The following is a 21,020-nucleotide window of genomic DNA, read 5'->3' on the forward strand; positions in this document are numbered from 1 at the left end:
CCATCTCTGTGTCTTCCAATTGTGGTTAAACCACACCTTGCCATTGATGGGGAAAACCCGTTAACAGGTTCCCAATCATACTGATATAGTGCTAGTTTACTAGAGATATTCCAAGTGCCTCTTGGGTTCAGTATGACACCAAAGGGAAGGTTTGGATACTCCTTTCTGAAAATCAAGTAGGAGTTGGGGTCCAGATGATGACAAATTGACAGGACTCATTAGAAAAGACAACAGTGATAAATAAAGTGGAGGGCAGTGGGGAAAAGGGAAGGTTGCAACAGACTCATTCAAGGAAGTCTGAGTTTGCTAGATCTGAGCAGGGCTGTTAATGACTTAGATTTTCCTTATTTAAAATGCAACCATACGTCAAGGTCTTGATAGTAATTAACAACGAAGCACAGTATTCATCCAAAATGTGTGAATTTCCAGAAATGTCTATGGGGCATGTCTACTGGTCAACAAAAACACATTGTTTCTACTGAATTCTTTGTTCCTGGCATCATGCTATAAGAAAGGAAGCCTTGTTGAATATTTCTTTGCGTGGGTCTATTAATTTTTAAATAATAATAATGGAAGTGTCAGAAGACCTTGGGCATGAGGTGCAGGTTTTTCTAAGCAGACAAACACTTATCTCTGAATACAAGAAAAGACTCCATGACCTGGAAGAATTCATGAGTGGACCTTTGATTGGCTGTGAATGGGATGACAATTCATTGAACCATCTCAGTGAGACTAAAGGGGTGAGAAGTGCTCAGCTCTAGAGGGCCTGACTTTAAATGAGTTTTTGTTGAGATGGCATAAATTAAAGGGCTTCTGCTTGCTCTCGCTCTCCTTCTCTCTCCCTCTGTGGACTGAGGAGAGAAAACATAGCATAATAAACATTTGTAATGGAAAATCGAGCATCCACTAGACAAGTGGATAGAAGACTGAAATACAAAATTAGTGTTTCTTGTCACTCAAAGGAGCACAAATCTCTCAGCATCCTCTAGAATCCTGTCATTTTTTTTTTAAAGGAAAGTCCATGAACAACGTCAGGTTCTGATATGTCCCCAGTGATAATAGTCTTGACATGGCAATGTTCCTGAATGGTCATCGATGGTTGTCCACTATATCATGTGCAGCTCAGAGTCTACTGAGAGTACTTCTGGGATCAGATCATTTCAGGCTGCAGACTTCCAAAAGGTTTGCCCTTGATGTCAAAACAGAGAAGCAAAACCATCTTCATTAGACTAAACCTCTTCCTCCGACATGCTAATACCACAATGCATAAGACTTTATGTGCATTTGTGGAGCAAACATGAGAACTGCTCACTCCATTCTGAAGGTGTGGAGTCCAAGGAGGTCTCTGTTGCTTTCTCCTTTCCCAGATGTGCTGATTGCCCTTCTATCTTTAGAGAAAGACTGCTCAGCTGTGCATGAAATACCATAGTAAACAATTCTATATAACCCAGGGAATAGGACTGCACTGCCATGTATTTGGAGGGCCTTCTCTGGTGATAATGTCTATGATTCACAGCTGGAGTGTATTTTTAAAAGGCTGTGTAAGCATTTCCAGAAAGAACGCCACATTATTTCCAAGGAGATATAAATTGAAAGGGGGAAGAGTCCCGCTGAAACCTATCATATTTGCTTTCTTCATTGAATACATGTTGTTTTTTTCTTTAGAAAATTGGACTTCAGGGTGTGCAAAGGCAACTTTGATTTGCTTAAGTGACAGATTTAAGAATGGGGCAAGCCTATGTGTTTTCCCAAGGAAAGTACAACCTGAGCTTGCCATTCCATCGAATTAGGTTTGCTTTATTTTCTGCTCTACTTTTACAAGCCATTTGGTGCCTAATGTGGGAAGGCATTTTTTGTTATTGTAAGAGAAGAAAAGAAGACAACACAATTATTCCCTTTGATTCCCTTTGTAGGCACAAATGTCACAAGATTCCTTTAGCTCCAAAACCGCATAGCTATAAATGCTCGTGCAAAGTTTGTGAGATGATATATATTGAATCTGACAATAACACAAATTTAGGTCCCTTTGGAGATTTATAAAATGACTTCACCATCATACAGACATACAATAACAACATTATTCAGCTGGTTATTTAAAAAAAACATGAAATACTGTGGGTAAAGTGAGGAACATTCTAAAACCTTGCATACTATGGGCTACAAGAATATAGTATTACTGTTTACTACAGTAATGCTATATTTTACATTGGCGGGGTACACACCATCAGAAAGAGGTGCCTCCCCGGTATCTCTCTTTGCTCCACAGGAGCACCGCAGCAACCAAATTGTGCGGCGCTGCTGCATTGCAAGAAAGGAGTGCCCGGAAACAACTCCTTTGTGCGGCACTGCTGAAGCGCCAGTGATGTCACCATTATGTGCCACGTCTGGTGGGTGCGCCGCAGCTGTGGTGCCCTCATCACGTGCGAGGGTTGCCAGGCATGTGGGTGCTCCACCCACCAGGCAACGCTCACACATGACAAGGGTGCCGCAAAGGCCCATCTGTTCCAGGCCATTAATAACCACATTGGCAGTATCTTTCCATGGTGGTGGGACTGTATGCCTCCATGAGCTAAGAAGCTATACTCATAGGGTATCCTAGGTCAGGCAGGCTGCAATGAGGGTCTTGCTTGTGCTCCTTGCAACCTCACTAACTGAGAAAAGTGGGCTGGAAGTATCATTCTGCAACATCCCAACCACCAGCAAAACAGACCTCCATTGCTTGGTGTGGCAGCTAGCCATCAAGGTAGGTTTGCGGAAATGGGTTGGGAAACAATACATGGGTATGCAAACCAGGCATGTGCTGAAGGATCTCAGTCCATGCTCATAGAAAACAGCAAAGCCTTCAAATGACTACTGATGAAAGTTAAGGAAGAAAGTGTAGAATCAATGATTCAGTTGAATAATAAGAACAGTGGAAGAATAATGACCACAAAGGATTTATATTACTTTATAGTAGGTTGTAAAAATATAGAAATAACGTATACACATACACACAATTTCTATATTTTTACCACCTGCTCTAACATAATGTAAGTCATCTATGGTTTATATCAATACCACAGTTCAGCCATCAATCAAAATAGAGGTTGTAAAGAAATCAGAAGGAAACAGCAGCTAAACAGAGACCTATATAAGATCCCAAATACAAGGATTTATCATTGAATATCAAAGCTGGAATCCTCTGTGCCACAGTATTTCTGATTCCTATGTATGGCTGTCAGAGCTGGACAGGAAAGAAAGCTGACAAGAAGAGAATGGGCTCATTTGAAATGTGGTGAGTCACACAGCTACCATGGACTGCCAAAAAATTCAGATACATATGTCCTAGAGCAAAGCAAGCCTGAAACCTCACTAGAAGCCAAGATTAATAAACTGAAACTATCATACTTCACCTATATCATAAGATTACATTACTCACTGGAAAATTTTTGAAAGACTGCAAAATACTTGAAAGACTGAAAAAGTTGGTGTTTGTTGACTGAAAAAGTTGACTGCATAATAGATGGATTAATTCAATCAAAGAAGCCACGCTTGTGAGTTTGCACAGCCTGAACTGGGGTTGATGACTGAACTGGGGTTGATGACTGGGGTTTTTGGAGGTCTCCCATTCATAGGGTCATGTTGACTGAAATATTCGAATGTTTCTGTTCCAACAGCCTTTATGACATAACTTACAGCTTCATTTAGAGGTTATCCCTTCGGTCTTGATCCAGCAGCCAGTAACTGTATTTCTGCCAAGAACCACATTATGGTGGAAAGCTAGCTATGGATCAGGGCTGAAACTAGAGGAAGGAAGGACCACAGAGTCCAAAGTGTGGTGCCATCCTCTTTTCTGTGTCTTTATGTTGGAGTGGGCATCATTGAAGAGTGGAATGTAGGTGAATGAAACAAATATAGTGTTGTATCAGATAAACCAGGGCAATATTAATGACCTACTTTTAATATAAGAATCACTGTAAGGTGACCCATATCCATTCCTCAGTGCATGCTAGGTTTTCCTGCAAGGCCACTTTTGCTGTAACTGCCAAAAAGTCTCACCTGCTGCCGTTCTGGTTTGCTACTGCCTTTCTGTTGTCAAAGGACATGGCATAGCTGCGGCAACCTGAGAAGTAATGACTGGATTAACAGATGGTGGAGAAAAATTAATTGATCCACTGGGGCAGATAATGAGCCAATCACAGAGAGAGAATTATACAAGGAATTGGAAATGAGACTATCAGCTCAACTTTGCAGGAGGGCTGGCATTGGTCATCAGCTTTGCATGGTTTGATGTAATATCACCTTGTTCAAGAAACTTAAACTAGCTTAAGACTTAGGCACTTACATACTTTTCAATCTTTAGGTCTATTTCAGATATACGTATTGCCTCGTTGTGCAATGAGACAGGGAAAAAAGATATCCAGAAAAAGGTCAAACTCTGGAACGGCTGTTTTATAGAGTTCCAAGGACCTATACAGAAAGAGTATATATACTCTTACATCTTTGAATTAAATAAAAGAAAGCTCAAATATCACATTTGATCTTTTCATATTGCCTCACATCACCACAGTTCCTTTCACTGGAGTGACATTCTGCTGCATTTTCTCAGGAGAATGAACCAATCATCTCCCTTAACGGTTTTAAAATAGTTATATGTCAAGAAGCTCATATTGATGACTATCAATTAACAATGAAACAATTTGGTGCAATCTGAAAATTTGATAGGTATGCCCCCAATTCTCTCATCCAAGTCATTGATAAAGATGTAGAATAGGACAGACCCCTATGGCACCCCATTGGTCACTTCTCTCCAGGATGAAAAGAAGCCATTATTGAGCACCCTTTGGGTTCAGCTGGTGAACCAATTACAACTCCATGTAACAGTTGCCTTGTCTAGCCCACATTTTACAAGCATGTTGGCAAGAATGTCATGGGGAACCTTGTCAAAGGCCTTACTGAAATCAAGATATACTATATCCACAGCATTCCCTTCATCTACCAAGCTGGTAATTTTATCAAACAGTAGTCTCCAACTCTGCCCTGCTTAAATGACTACCTTGGAACCAAGCACCATAAACAAAGCATTCTGGATGCCACCAATGACATACCATTCACCACAGCCCTGCATGGCATGGTACTATGCAGGCATTCATTTATTAAGCTAGTTCTCCTCATTTAATCTTTGTAATAGTTCTGGGAGGCAAGTTCATTTTCCTCCCAGAACTATTACTAAGGCCCGTTACAGACGGACATAAAGTACGGACTGGGTCTGTATTAGGGTTAGAAAGGAGCATCCTTTCTTGGCGCCTCTAACCCAATTACGGACCAAGTCCTTACAAAATGGTGGCCCCCGTTCCACACGGGGCCCGCCATCTTTACATAGCAGACGCGCTGCGTCCGCACGTCACGCGGCGCATATGATGCTGTGAGTGCACCATTGGTGCCTCACGGCGTTATATCCGCGCCGCAAAGAGAAGCGCCATTTTGGCGCTTCTTATTTGCAGTGTGGAGGAGCCTTGCAGTTTGGAGACTGTGAAATTTAGGTCTGAGTGATATGTGAACCTGGGTTTCCCTTATTTGGTTCTAGTTTCCAAACCACTACTTCAATACTTTTTTTCCTGGTAGTTTGAATGAAAACGTAGTGCCAGCACCCTATTACCTTTGTTGAAATGATGTTTCATTAAAGAAGACAAAATAACCCAAAACAGAATATGCAGAGAAAGGAAGCTGAGGGAACAAAGGAGGTGGATAAATGTGTGCCCACCTACATATGACTTTCATGAATTCTTGCACTCTTTTTTAAAATAGGAAAAACTTCAAATGAGATCAGCTCTCTTTGACAAACAAGGCAGGCCTTGATTCAGTCCACTGATAAATCCTTATTCTGATTTTCTCCCTCCCATGAAACAGCTCAAGAGCCTTTCACAAATAAGGAAAGTTTCAGCTTTGTTATTTCGGATTCTTGGAACCAAGATGTTGATTGCTGTAATTATGCTGCCAGGCAGGGAAGTGGCTGTATTATCAAGGTGGCTAAAAATACTGAAGCAGGATGCACTGGTTACAAGAAATGTGCTATGCAGTATTCAGAACCAGGTGTTGGCGAAAAAGAAAAAGAAGAGAAAAGAAAGAAAATGTTTATTTTGTGTGCTTCTATCTCTATGCAAGCAGTCATTTCACTTTATCTTCCTTTGAGCCTGGGAATATTAAAATAAGGATGGGTTCTCACGCTCTGGTCTGAATTGGAAATACTGGCAGTTAGGAGAGAAAAAATAACCAACTAATGCTCCTCGGTATAGAACAGAAACCCTGGGGTTCGTTCGCAAATACATTTAGCTGGATTTCTTTCCAGATTTTGGATATCTGGCTTGGAATACATAAATGAAGAATCTTCTGTTATTTCCTTTATTTTTGAATTTGGCACACAGGGCAGTGCATGAGAAGTTAGTTGTAGCTTTTAAACCTTTCTGTTTATTTTGCCATAGGTTTCATTATTGGTGAACATGCATGAAACACTACAAAAATGGTCTCAATGCAGATGATATGCAAGATTATGTTAAGATCATTGCAACCTTCAGCAGCAAAGTGGGCAGTGGGCCCAATAAATATTCCATAACTTTGGGCCATCAAATATGTTCATTACAGTTGGAAGTTGGCTTGGTGCAGAACCAGATACCAATATTGGGTGACCTGAGTGTCAGCCAATAGTAGATCAATAACCTACCAGCCTAGTTGCTTGAGAGAGCCAGGGGTGACAGAAACCAGGATCCCACTTACTCATCTATAAAGCTACTAGACTTGTATGTGGGTCTCTGAGCAGTGGTCAGATCCTGTACTTTATTTCTTCTAGTACAAGCTGCTTCACAAACACATTCCCAACTCATTGGGACTTTGGCTGAGCAAGTAGCTGTTGGTTACACTAACTATACTCTTTGTTCAGCTAGTGGATGTGCAAATGCTAGCAGAACATACAAACTCAGGTGGAACTGCAACTCCCCATGTTCATGTCCTGCTAGTGATACATTGGAAACAAGTTGCTTGTTTCTATGAATTTATGTGCTCTGGGTAGAACATGAAGGAATTGAAACTGCATCAAATCATGGCTCACATCATTTTAGTGAAATGAACACGCATAAGCCCATCTTTTGTATGTCTTTATGTAGTCTGGAGCAATTACTTTATGCTGTGTCTTACTGGATCTAAAGATGTAATTATCCATTAAGTTTCTTCTTGAAAGAAGCAACTACTAATTTCAGCAATTTCCTTCAGGCTGCAGAAAGTCTTCAAAAAACACTCAATTTCTAAAGGCTATTCACAAAGGTTATGCACAAAATTCACATGTGGTTGATTTATAAACAGAAAATCACCTTTTGCACAGGAAATAGTGTTTTCTACATGGAAGAATAGTATTTCAGTGCAGAAATATTGATTCTTGGGCAGAAAATGATGTTTTCTGTGTGGAAATGCTGTAAAAAGAGATTTAATCTGTGCACATTTTTCATACGATTGGGTTTCATAGAAAACAGCATTTTTTTCTTCACTGAAGAAATTGTTTTCTATGCATGAATTAAAATTTCTCCATTGAAATGTTACTTTCCACATAGAAAATGCTGTTCCCCAGGAGGAAAGTCTTGTTTTATGTGCAAAGCAACCAAGTATTGCAGAATAAATCCTGAACTGCAAATATTCTCATCGCTCTAGGATTCTTTTCATCAGGGCTTCTCAACATGGGGAAAAAAACATTTTTTACAGTTTTTATATATTTGAGATTATTATTTATATCTCTAACACAATCTCAGAATCTGTGTGAATGAAGTAAACTGTAAAGAGCTTGGAAAGGAAGCAAAGCAAAGCAGGAAGATACATACTGGTGCGATTTTTCGGTGGAAGGGCATAAATGTCTCTCTCAGAATCACCAGTGAAAGGGCTTCATTTTGGCTAGAGCATATCTAGGTAGTGAGTGTTTTTCCCTCTTCTTCTCACCCACCTATCTTACATAATAATCAGCATTTTCTATTTCTGAATGTATTGCTTTGCTATCTTCATTCTGTGTAATGGGCTGCAATTTACAATACGGATTCATTTGAGGAGATGATTAATCTGCTGCTTTGTGGGAGCTTAAATGGATTAGGGAATGAAATAACCAATCTGAAATGTTGCTAATGTTCAATAGCTACTTCCAACAGCCATAGAAACATTGAAAAACTACAGGAGTGGTTCTGAGTGTAACAAACAATTATTTCCACAGACTTCTGCCCTAACCACACATGTATGTGTGTGTGTCTATAGTCACTGTGTTTTATTATTCTGCTGTGTATTGGCCCCATGAATGTGAGCATGTTTCATATGCAAATAAGAATGCTGGTTTTCTCCATTGCTGGCTGAGATGGAAATGCATGGAACTTGACAAAGAAAGGGAAAGACTTTGCTAGTTACACCTATGAAACTGGAAGGAGGAAGGAGAGTCTTCCCTTCTATTGACAGGGAACAGGACAAATGTAGAGATTTGTGGTGCTGCAGAAGAGCGCTGAGAGCATCATGGGTAGCCAAATAGCCAAACAAATGGGTCCTTGAACAGATCAAGTCTGAACTCTCCCTAAAAACCAAGATGATTAAATTGAGGGTGTTGTACTTTAGCCACATCATGAGAAGGCATGAATAACTGGAAAAGGCAATGAGGCTAGGCAAAGCAGAAGACAACAGAAAGAGAGAAAGACTGCATACCAGAGGGATAGACTCAACCAGGGAGGTCATGGGCCTGAATCTGCAAGACCTCAGCAGAGCGGTGGAAGACATGAGGTCTTGGAGATGTCTCACACACAGAGTTGCCATGAGTTGAGGTTGTCTTGAGGGCAGCTAACAACAACAAGAACAGATGAACCTGAGACTATCATCTTATAATGGCTGCTATGGGCAAGGTCATCTTTTGTACCCTCCCTCTGAAGGACATGAATGCAATGGGGCCAAGCACTGTATGGACAGAAGCTTTAGGGAACCTTTCTGCTCCAAGCCCTGTATACTTGTTATTTTGTTCGGTGGGGGACAATAGTAAGTATTATTCCATTTTCTCAAATTGCACAAAGTAACTTTAGCTTCTTAATAGCTGCTTTCTCTAACTCTACTTCCTGGACCAATTTTTGCCTGACCCGTTTCTAATGATCTTATAGAATGTTAATGATCATTTTTTAGTCCTCCATTAAAATGTAAAATAAAAAAATATGGATGAGTAAGTTACTCATAAAAGAGAACCAAGTGATTCTACCACCAAATGAAGTTTCCATTCTAAATACATTTTAATTTCTCAAAATTAGCATAAATTTCCTATTTTTCCAAAGGCTGCTTGATTCAATTAGGCAGCACAGCTTCAAACAGAAATTTATTATGGAATCGGAAAGATGAGATCTGGAAACTGCAGCCAGATCTTTTATTTTATTTGATTTGATTTTTAAAAGCATTAAGGGGTAAAAAAAGAAAAGGACAAAAGTCTGGTCTTGCTCCCACGTAACCCCCAAGACATCAAGAGCTGTCAATCTGATCAGCGGGAGGGGTCAGGTTATCAAATGGCAATCTGACTCTTAGAGACTGAATTCAGGAAGCCTGCCAGGAGGTGTTCTTTCTTGACGAAATACCCCAGTGCCCCAACAATTTGTAGGTAGACTTTAAAGAAGGGGAAAAAATGTTTTGCTTTCTCCTGCTGTGTTTAGCATTTGGCTTGCAAAAGCTGATTTATAAGACCAGCCACTCTGCTTTTCTATCTAATGTGCCGATGAAACCCAGCAGGAGGGAGGAAGGGAATAATTGATTTTCAATTTCAGTTCAAACAATTTGGAACGAAAAGGTGATTTTTAAGGTTTTATGGTGTGCTGATCAGATTAAGCAAGACCCTCCAGTTGCTACTAGCATGCCCTCCAACAATGCCCACAGCGTTGATTTTCTCATTATGCATGCCAGCCATGGCTTATCTTTACTGAATTTGGACCTAATATTGGATGTTACCTGAGAACAATGGGGATTGAACATTATGGGCTGTCTTGTTCTCAAAAGTTTACTTATATGTACTGAATGCTAAAATTATTTTCTTTTCATGGGTCTGTTACAGACTGCCAAAATAAAGCTGCTTCGGGTCTCTTTGGAGGTATGCTGTTTAAATGATGCATGCATCCGAAGAATCCAGAAGCTGCACCAAAGCTGCACTCCAGTTCTTAGGAATGGAGTGTGACTTTGGCGCAACCTCTGGACTCTTAGGACCCATGCATCATTTAAATAGCATACCTCCAAAGAGACCCGAAGCAGCTTTATTTTGGCAGTCTGTAACAGGCCTTTTTTTTTAAATGTACCTATTGGAGGAGGACACACAAAATTCTTGTATAACCATAAAACACAGTGCAGCTTTTATGCATCTGCAAAAGTGTCTCGGTGCAGGAGATTCCCATCCCTTAGGAGTATATTAGAGGTTCTATGATTTAATATATCTGTCTTCGCATGCAAGTGTTCCTGATAGTACTATGGTGAGCACCAAAAATGTGGTCATTGTAGTTGTTTATAACAACACCACAGAAGTTGTTCTCTTTCTTGCTGCTATATTGTTAAAATTTCATTTCAAAAATCAAGAAATGTAGGGAGGTTATTCAAGTCATCAATAGTACTGGCTACACCTTGAATACAGTATATCATGTGGCATTTACAACAAGATGCTAGATAGTGGAGGTGGTTCCTTCAAACTACTGTGGACTGCCTGGAGAAATGTAACCTTTTATTTTCTACTATGGTAAGAATGAATTGCTCTGATTGACATTTGGCCCCCTGGAAAAAATGACACAACTAGCATTGCTAGTGGTGTCACTGGGGGAGTGTGCAGTGGTGCGGCCCACATTGGGTGACAACCCAGAAAACAACCTGATGGGGCCCTCTCCCATGCTTGCCCACACATGCCATCCCCATGCTCCCCCCATGTGCACTCCCCTCTGCATGCCGTCCTGTCCTAATGGCAGCATGGTGAGAGGAAGCATGTGCCGCCCTTGTAAGCCCCACCGTTGGAAGCTCCCCCAGTCTGGATAAAAATTTCCCTTCCCTTCTACTGCCTTTAAAAATATATCACCAACCTGAGAACTTCCAGCTAGGGCCATCTTGTCTAGCCTGTTCATTAATCTGCAGTTTACAGAGTAACTCCTTTTCCCCTGGCAATAAACATCTGTATTGATGGCAGGTAATCTAATATACTTTGTGGTAAATTTAAAGGCTACGTGTTAAAAACAAAACCAAAAGAATAAAGCAGGAGAGATTTTGTAAACGGTGATTTTATAGACTGCAATCAATTGTCTTATCTTTGGAGAGCAAATGGCATTTGGGGAAAAAATCAGTCCAAATGTTCTTGCCAGGAGGTTATTTTTGTGGGACACTCCAATTAGAACTGCAATAAACTAGTGGTGAACTGAAAGGTTGAACACATTATCCTTTTAAAATGCTTTTTCTTTTTTCCTCCTCTGTTGAAGCCTTAAGTAAGATCAACTAGATGGGTTTAGTTCACAATTTGAGCTTTATTTTCCCTCCATATCTGGGCGGACAAAAAGACTATCAAGGTGGCTTTCAAGTAGGAAAGGGAGAGACTATTGTTTTAGTTCATTTTGCGATAAGAATTTGTCAATATTTGCACAATATATTCATAATTCATATTTGGGGTAGAAGTACTTTAGATTTCCAAAAACAGCCCAAAGGGTCTTTTGGTTTTGTCTACCTAAAAGTCTATTCATTGTACCTTAGGCAGGAGACAGATCTCTTTCAGAAAGCCACTAATACTTCACTTGGATGGGACAATTGGTGGTACATTGTCTGAAAGCCAAGTCTGAAAGCTCCCTGAAAGCCAAGATGATAAAGTTGAGGCTGTCGTTTTTGGTCACGTCATAAGAAACAATGCTGGGGGAAATGGAGGGGTGTGGAAAGAGAAGAAGAAATCACACTAGATGGATGGACTCTATTAAGGAGGTCACGGGTTTAAAATTACAGGACCTAAATAGAGTCGTGGAAAATAGGGAGTCTCAGAGATGTCTCATCCACAGGGTTGCTATGCTATGGCTAAGAGTGTATGACTAATCACCCCTTTGTTTATAGCAGCAAAAGGGTTTTGGCCAGTACAAGGGTTGCATCTGGATTTCTAATTGTTTCATTAACTAACTTTCCTTTTCATTACCATAGCTTAAGTTCATTACTTAGTGATTTTTGCATATACTCGAATGATTTTGCCATATACCATAACAACCTATTAACTTCCGCTGAGTACTTTAATTCTCTTTTATCACCTTGTTACCATAATGATACAGCATGATCTATTAAACTCTAATTCAGTATTTCTAAAACTTTTTGAATGTAGGCTCCCTTTCCAAATGCATGACACCATGCTAGATAATTAATATATAGAGTTCATTGGCACCAGACAATGAATTAAGGGGATTAAACACATCCATAGAGGGCAGGTCTACCAGAGACTATAACAAATATAGGGAGTTTTGGGAGATAGAGTTAACATCCAGTGAATCTCAGGATGCATCCACACTGCAGACATAGTGCAGTTTGACACCACTTTAACTGCCATGGCTCATTGCTACGGAATCCTGAGATTTGTAGTTTTTTGTGGCATCAGATCTGTCTGACAAAGAAGGCTAAATGTCTCACAAACCTAGAGTTCTCAGAATTCCATAACAGTGTAGATGCTGCCCCAGTTGCATTCAAAAGAGAGTTATTGTGCTGTAGTACTCAGAGTATTAGACTGCAACTTGAGAAATCAAGGTTAATCAGGGTTGATCATTGATCCAATCACTGATCCATAAACTCACTTGTGACCTTGCATCACTCTTGCCTCTTCTGACCTCCCTCACAGGTTTGTTGTGAGGATAAAAGTGGGCAGAAGAGCCATAAATTCAGTGATGGCTGCTTTTTCATTTCCTGAATAGTAGACTTTGACATCAGTAGACACATGTTCATGCTTATATCCTCTTTGGACACAGATAGAGGGCAGTTGGTCCCAATATTGTACTATTAATATAAGAACGTAAAGACTGAATGGGAAAAAAGTTTTTTTCACACTTGTTCACTCACTAGGATGGAGATCTGCATGCATACCTACATATGCTAGAGTAAAAACAAAGTTGACACAAAATAAAACCCCTTTAGACCCTTCCCACCATAATCTTTGCACACATCCACTCCAGACGCACTGAATGTTAGTTCTAAAAGGGACACCTTTATTTTAGAAGGCTATTAACAGCCATCAGGAGAGCAGATAGTTGGATATTGGCTTATTTGAGCTGATGCAGAAATATGTACAATCACATGCATGGTGCCAACAATAGAAAAATGTGGAGCGACTCCATTAGTGTAACCGGGGGGAGGGGGATCAGATGTCATGTGGTACTTGTCGAACATTCAAATATACCCCAAATTATGTTCTTGGGGAGAAAATGGTGGATCCATCAATATGGGGTAGATGAAGGCTTTAATCCTGTATGGAAAATATTGTTTTCTGCATGGAAAAAAATGCTGTTATTGGGGATTTTTTCTACATACCATTTTCACCTGGTTGATTTACATTGGACTGAGATCAAGGAGACAAAGTGTGAATTTATGCTCACAGAGGCATGTGGTATTCACACAATGTTGCCTCATTAGTGAAATATGAATGTGTAACTAAATGCACATGCATCATGTGCATCATGTACAATGTGCAACTATAAACATCCATGGACATCATATGCAGTGCAAATGCATATCCATACACAATTTAAAAGATGTGCAGTTCTGCTTCTGCAAGCTTCTGCTTCTGCATTCGTCAACTGAATACAGCTGTTTTGTGTTGGAAAAAACTGCCCAACCTTTTCTGCAGAGAACTTATTATTTGTAAGAAACTGACAAAGTACTGGGTATTAGTCTGTAAGATGTTAGTTTTTGCTCATCTAAACCTTAGTGCCACCTCACATATTACACAGTGTTCGATATGCAACTGCATTGCACTCTCATTACAAAACAACAACAAGAAATATCACCTCTGTGCAGGTAACAGAGTTGTATACAATTCATTGCTTGTGAGATCTACACTTTCTTATTTCTGACTGCCAGTGTACTAAAGAGCCCCGAGTGAAGCTTTCAGGAACAAGCATCACAATGACATGAATAACTGTAGCAGAGACCGTATATCAGAAAGCATAGGAGGAAAATGTGGAGATAATGGAATACATCTTTGGAGTATCTGTTGATTTATTGAGATAAGTCCAAATTGAAGTCTGGCAAAGCTGAAATTTTCAGGGTGAAGATGCTCAATAAAATAGGCCAAAGGAAGGAGCACAAAACTTCAGGCTCATCAGACAATGGTCCTGAACAATGAAACAGTTCTTTGTGGATTATCCAACTGTTTCAGTATCTTAGTACCAGAGCAATATATGACCAGTTGAATGTATATGTATAAATAGGTGAAGAAAGATAAGAAGAATCAAGGAAGCATAAATTGATAGGATTCTATCTCTGATTAGCAAGTCGCTTTTATATGATCAGTTGAAAACAGATGTATACATGTGTGAAAAAAGATATCAAGAATTGAACAAGCTGAAACTGATGGGATTGTATCATTGATCCTCAAATTACAAAATTGGTGACATAATTAGAATCAGGAGGAATAGCAGGCTCTCTGACCATTACAGTTTCTTATTGCTAAATATATGTCATTTTTTGTTTGCTTGCTTTGATGCTTTGCTGACTGCTCCAAACAGTTTTGATCAAAATCATGCAGCTAGATGCATACATAAATGCATGAACACATAAGTCCAAATCTTTGCAACAAAAAGTAGACCACAGTTTAGTATGGGGTGAGGGAAGCATTGCATATCTAACAATCAAAACAGGGACAAAATGGGTGTTTGTTAGAGTCCTCCATGCTCTTTGTTTTGCTTTGTTTCAAGGCACTGAGGAGCTTCTGGGATATTGCAACTCGAAATGGAGTTTGCAACCAAGTTGCTAAGCAGCAATAAATATATTGTTGTCCTTCCTTTTGTGCTAAGCAGAAACACTGGCTCTGAAATCACAGCAGCAGGCTGGGAATGAAGCATGAAATGAAAAATCTTTGTCCACTGCACAGAGAGAATACAGACAGTGCCCTATCATTTATTATCCTCTGAGATGGGCTGCGAGTTGGACACAGAGAATGCTTCATACTTTGAAATCTTTTTTTCCCTCCCAATCATTCCCTTTGTGCATTCTTCCCCCTGCTGTGACACAACAGCCTCTTCTTTCATATCTACACTGAACCAGGATAGAGTTGGCCCACCCAAGACTTGCACCATTTTGTGGGGTTGAGACCCATAGGATAGAAATAGATCCCCACTAGGTCCACAATTGTGGCCCCCAGGTCCAGCTGTTGCATCTAGCAAATTGAAACAACTGCATCGGGCAACTACAATGTATTAGGAAGCTTAGGGAGTTTATCACATGAGGGTAGAAAGGTGGGATTGAAGCAGGTTACTAGCATCTATTGTCGAGCCTTATCAGATGATTGACCTGTAGCTGGTCTGAAGTCTACTCATAGCTGTCCAGTACATATGCGTTTCCTTCCATTAAAGTTATCACAGAGAGAACAGGCCTCCTGCTATAAAGTCATATAAAATGTGTGTAAGGATGTCACTCCTTAATGTGATTGATCCTCAGTCACTAAATGCAAAGAAAGAAATAATTATTGATGTGAGATGGTGAGGTTGTGTGTTTTCTTTTTTAAGTGCCTTTTTAAGATTAATTTTTGTGCATTTCTGTAAAAGGCTCTGGGAAACTGCAACAACCATCACTTTCTTGTAGTAAAAGGAGCAACAAAGGTTGGGTTGCATATGTCCTTGTGATGGGTCTGCCCCTTTGTGCTTGCACTGCACTGAGCTTCACAAAGGGGGGAAACGATACTAAAATGAGATCCTGAATAACTCCTCCAAGCATAACACTGTTTCCTAACCATTCTGCATGCTGTCAAAATACTTACTTACTTGTGGGGTATTCTGTCCACATCCATGTAGTGATCAAGGGAAAGGAAGCAGCTGGTTGAGTTTCAGCAGCCAACCACAGGGATATAACATCTTCTGGAAGACTTCTGGGTGGTCCAAGAAAATGCTCCCGCTCTCCATGCCAGGTGCTAAAACACAGCCATCTCCCTGGCAGCTCTGCATCTTTTCCCAACTACTCAATGACAATAATGGGATACCCTGGCAACAGATAGGGGAGCAAATGTAAATAGAGATGGTGAACATCTCTGTCTGCAAAAACAATGGAAAGACATGCATAGGCAAAATGTAGTATTATGTTTTCATAAATCAGCAACAAGTTTTCAGGACTAGTTCTGCTTCTGTTTTAGGCCACTTTGAGATCTTTAGATATAAGGGGAGATATATGCGTTTTACAAATAATAAAGACAGGAGTTTTCAACCAAGTTTGAAGCCACTCTTTCTAAACAATGGAAGTTGGCAGAGGCTCAAGTCCTGAAGCTCAAAATTGCCATTAAAAGGCTTTCTTTCTCGCTTGCTCAATAGCGTCCTTGTTGTTAATTAATTAATTTATTTTATCTACCTAATCAGAGTGTTTAATGTACAATTGCTGTTACTTTGGAAGAGAAAAAGCAGAGGCATTTGTATCTAAACTGAAAGAAGATCAGTTTTTTTTTTGTCTTGTATATGAAAACACCCTCTGTTCAACCCCAGAAAGGCTTAAAAAATGCTCATAAACTGGCAAGTGTCAGGTGAAGAAGAGAAAAATTCTGAAGGCTGACACTATCTCTTCAGAGTCAAGCATTTTCACAGCAGATGTGTTAAAAACCAACAACACAAAGTCCCCCTCAGTCACTATTTCAACCTCTTCTTGGTGGAAGGGATGCTTCCTTCCTCACCTTTGGAGATGTGTTTAAAGAACATGTTCTATTTGTGACTGACTTGCAAAAGGCCAAAACAGCATACTAGAAAACAATACAGTAATGAATGACTACCTTCAGCGAAGTCAAATCACCCCATCTTAGAAGAGATAGCAGGGGTGTGTGTTTGTGTGTATGTATTAGAAACAGCCACAGCTGACAGGTTTGAAGGAGGAGAGAAATGGTACGGGAAGGGAGAGGAAAAGAGACAGAGATTTATTGGTTCGAGGTAAAGTACCAGAATGTGCCATAGTATTTTATCACCCTACTTCTTTGAGTTATACAGTAGTCCTTCCACATTCGCTGGAGTTAGAGGTGAAGGACCCCTGTGAATGTGGAAAAACCGCAAATAAAAAATGCTATTCTTTTTTCCTAAGAGAACTTGTGCAATGCTATGGCGCAGTGTTGCCAATCTGGTGACTTTCACACCAAAATGGATACTTTTCAGAGCCTTTGGTGTGATTTTGGTGATTGGTTTTAATGGTAATTTTGAGAGTTGAAATAAGTATTTGGTGAGATATGGGGGGGGGGATTTGGTGAGTTTTGGCCAAACGTTTGGGGCATTATCTTCGAGGCTTGTTGGCAACACTTTTGATCACACAATCATGCTGGAGGACCTACAAATGCCTAGAGAAGTGCTTTCTCCAGAAACTTCTATTTTCCATCACAACTTTATGGTCAACTTCTGGCAGAGTTGCGCTAGAGGACCTAGAGATTTCTAAAGAGAACATATTAAACTGCAAATAATCAAATCTGCAAAAGTCAAAACCGCAAATGTGGAGGGCCAACTGTACACAGAAAATATCATATCAAAAGCAGGTTTAGACTTAGATGAAAAGGAGTGAGAATAAGAGGAAGGAACATCAACAACTTAAGGCATGCAGATGGCACCATACTACTAGTGGAAAACATTGTGGACTTGGAACAATTACTATCAAAGGTCTAAGAAGAAAGTGCAAAGACAGACTTGCTGGTGCATATAAAGGATAGGAAGGCTTGGAGATGCCTCATCCACAGCTTTGCCACAAGATAGAATTGACTAAAGGGCAGTTAACAGAGTGTGCAGAATTTTTTCTCTATGGACTTCATATAGGTTAGTTATCTTGGAGCATCTGTTCTGTAGCTCCAGTTTTGCCTCACTTAGGTCTGAAACACACTGCAGAAATAATCCAGTTTGAGACTGCTTTAACTGTCCTGGCTCAGTGCTACGGATTCATAGTAATTGTAGTTTATTGTGGCACCAGAGCTCTCTGACAGAGAAGGCTAAATGTCTCACAAAACTACAGTTCTTAGAATTCCCTAGCATTGAGCCAGGACAAAGTGGTCTCAAACCGGATTATTTCTGCAGTGTGTTTTAGACCTTAGACACTTTGTAAAGAACCAGATATAACAGTTATCACTATATGTCTCGAGCAGTCTCCATCCAAAGAAAAATTACTGCATAATGAAGAACAGCTCTCCGGTGCAGAGAGGAGGAATCTCTAATCTGAGATGATTCACTCTGCAGTGGTTCCACGTGGGATTTGTTTGTTTCAGTATCACTGTGGCACCAATAATATATTTGTTCCAACTCTCAGCTAATGACCAGAAGTAGAACATTTCCAGCCTTAGCCTGAGATTTATTTAAAACTTTAGCAAAAAGGCATTCTGTTCCCCTTGGGAGAAGGGCACTATCTGAAAGACCGTCTCTTATTGTTATTGTATTTATTTACATCTCGCTTTTCTCCCAAAACTGGGATTCAAAGTGACTCCCAATCTAACTGATCAATACAATTAAAAACATGTAGATGCACCCCTTTTTGTTCAGTCAAGCCTTTGTCATGTGACAAAAGGAACTTTTAATGCGGTGGTGATTTTAGCTGTTTTCACCCTTTTAAAACTATATTTTAATCATGTATTGCATTGCTTTAACCTTGAATTTTTTTTTCAATTGAACTGTCATTTATTTATTTATTTTCACTTTTGAATTAATAATTTTTAAAACGGTACCTTGTTTTTCAAACCCCTTGGATCCTACGCCAGGCGAAGAGTAAAATATAAAATATGTAAATAAAAGCATATGGATAAATAAAAGATAGGGCTAAGTGAGAATTTTGTTTCAATTTGATTTTTTTTGTTTTAATTACTGTCAGCTGAGACTTTAATCTCGGAGAAAGCAAAGCTGACAGATTTGTCATACCCAGCAGACCACATTTATGTCCCCAGTTCAAGTGGGTGAATCCTTGTCAAGTGCACATTGCTGCACATGTCGGAGACTTCTATTCATTGATAAAGGGATTCTGAGTCTTAATTGGGAGCCATTCCATCACTGCAGCAAATCATAGGATCAGGTCGCTTGCTCTCCTCCGCAGTCCTAGCAGATGTTGGAGGTTGCTTTCCAGTCGCCTGAAGCAGGAGTGCAAAACAGCCGAAATGGGATTAATTTGCCAGCTTGGAAAGGAGACTCTATCGAGCCTGTTTCAGGAATGAAAAACTAGGCAGAGATGTCTTTTCTGAACTAATGGGAAAACGGAATGAAATCTCCTTCATACTCAAGAATGTCAGATATCTATCTGCTTTGTAACTGAGTAGAGATGTTGCCAATATGATTTTTTATCCAGTTCTATACCTTTCCCCACTTCACTTTCTCAACTCCCTCCCTCCCATACACACACAAATTGATATATACACAACAGACACAGCAGTTTTAAAGTTAAAAAGTATTTGTTCTTCTTTCCAAGACCAGACTTGTGCATTTAGAATCTGCTATTGTTTCTAGGGAGGTGCACATCTTACAAACATTTTGATTTCTCTGTTTTTCATCTGTCCATTAGTAAATTCAATTTATCTCACTATTAAAGGGTTGTTCTTTTCTCGATATTAACATTAATTTATCTCAATCTTAGAGATCTGTTGGACTTTTTTTAAAAAAAATCATCCTCATTAGGTGTGTCTATCTGCTAATATGAGCATTTTTGTACATAGTGTGCCTCAGTATACACAAATTTGCAAGCCATTTTCTGACTATGACTCATTTTCGTAGAATCATAGAATAACAGAGTTGGAAGAGACCACAAGGGCCATCCAGTCCAACTCCATTCTGCCATGCAAAAACTCTCAATCAAAGCATTCCTGACAGATGGCCATCCAGTTTTAACCAATGAACCCATTTTTGTTGGGCCTTGTGTCAATCTGGACATTCAATGCATTTTTTAAATTGGGTTGAAGGCACATATTTGCAAACCAAATCATCTTCTCAAACTGAAAATGTATTAAGGGGAAACTATTAGCAAATAACGAAAGCCAAAAAATTCTTGGACTTTTGCAAACTAGTAGTTCTATACAACTAGAAAGCAGAAGCAAACACATGACCCCTGCCTTTTCTAACTTATTCTGAACACAGACCCAACCTTATCCTATTCACCAAAAAATTAACTTACTTCTCCATTCGCCTCTCCTTATCCATTTTTTGCTTTTATTCTAAAATACAGACCTGCTCTTGCAAGCTTTGCTGTCTTTACCCTTAAGAGAGTGGCAATGTTGAATTGTAATAGGGTATTTATACAAATGGCTGTCAGAATATCTTGGTGCATGAGAGACAGAGTGTGTGTATATGCGCCATCTCTTTCTCCATCTACCAAAGGGGATAGGTAGTGTATTAAGGAGTGGGGGAAATAGCAGTCCACAAAATGTGTAATCTCTCTGCTTGGCTTATTTGCCATCTCCTAGAATATGCATTGAAATCATCCAGAGGAAGTGTATTGTTTCATTTAATCAGAGGAAGGAGTCAACATGGGCTGTATGCATCAGTGATGCACCTACACTTTTCAACATGAATGTGAATGAACAAATCAGCGAAATAAACACATGAACCAAACCTCTCCATTTGGAAAGGACTCTGATTCCTAGGAAAGAGCCAGTTGAAGGCATTGTTCGACCAACAGGACATGAAATAAAGGATAGCATTTTTTGTATATGCCTGTTGCTTTTAAGTACAATTGTTGGGATGAGAGAATCATAGGTTTACCTACCTGTGATGTTCCTGCAGAAATTTATTAGGCATGCCAAGTAGATGAAAGATGATGTGTTGAAAGAATGATAGTGGCAGATAAAAATCAACATCTCCCCTGCCCAGGAGTGT

General features: G+C 39.7%; 1 long non-coding RNA gene across 1 annotated transcript in view; it reads right to left on the reverse strand.

The window, feature by feature from the left end:
• Positions 1-21,020, reverse strand: part of LOC121932647 — a 73,605-nt gene that overhangs the window by 9,152 nt on the left and 43,433 nt on the right. Inside the window, exon 2 of the long non-coding RNA XR_006104396.1 lies at positions 15,983-16,202. This is a non-coding gene — a long non-coding RNA (uncharacterized LOC121932647). The remainder of the gene's footprint in view (positions 1-15,982; positions 16,203-21,020) is intronic.

The sequence above is a fragment of the Sceloporus undulatus genome, chromosome 6 (assembly GCF_019175285.1).
Source record: "Sceloporus undulatus isolate JIND9_A2432 ecotype Alabama chromosome 6, SceUnd_v1.1, whole genome shotgun sequence".
NCBI classification, from domain to species: Eukaryota; Metazoa; Chordata; class Lepidosauria; order Squamata; family Phrynosomatidae; genus Sceloporus; species Sceloporus undulatus.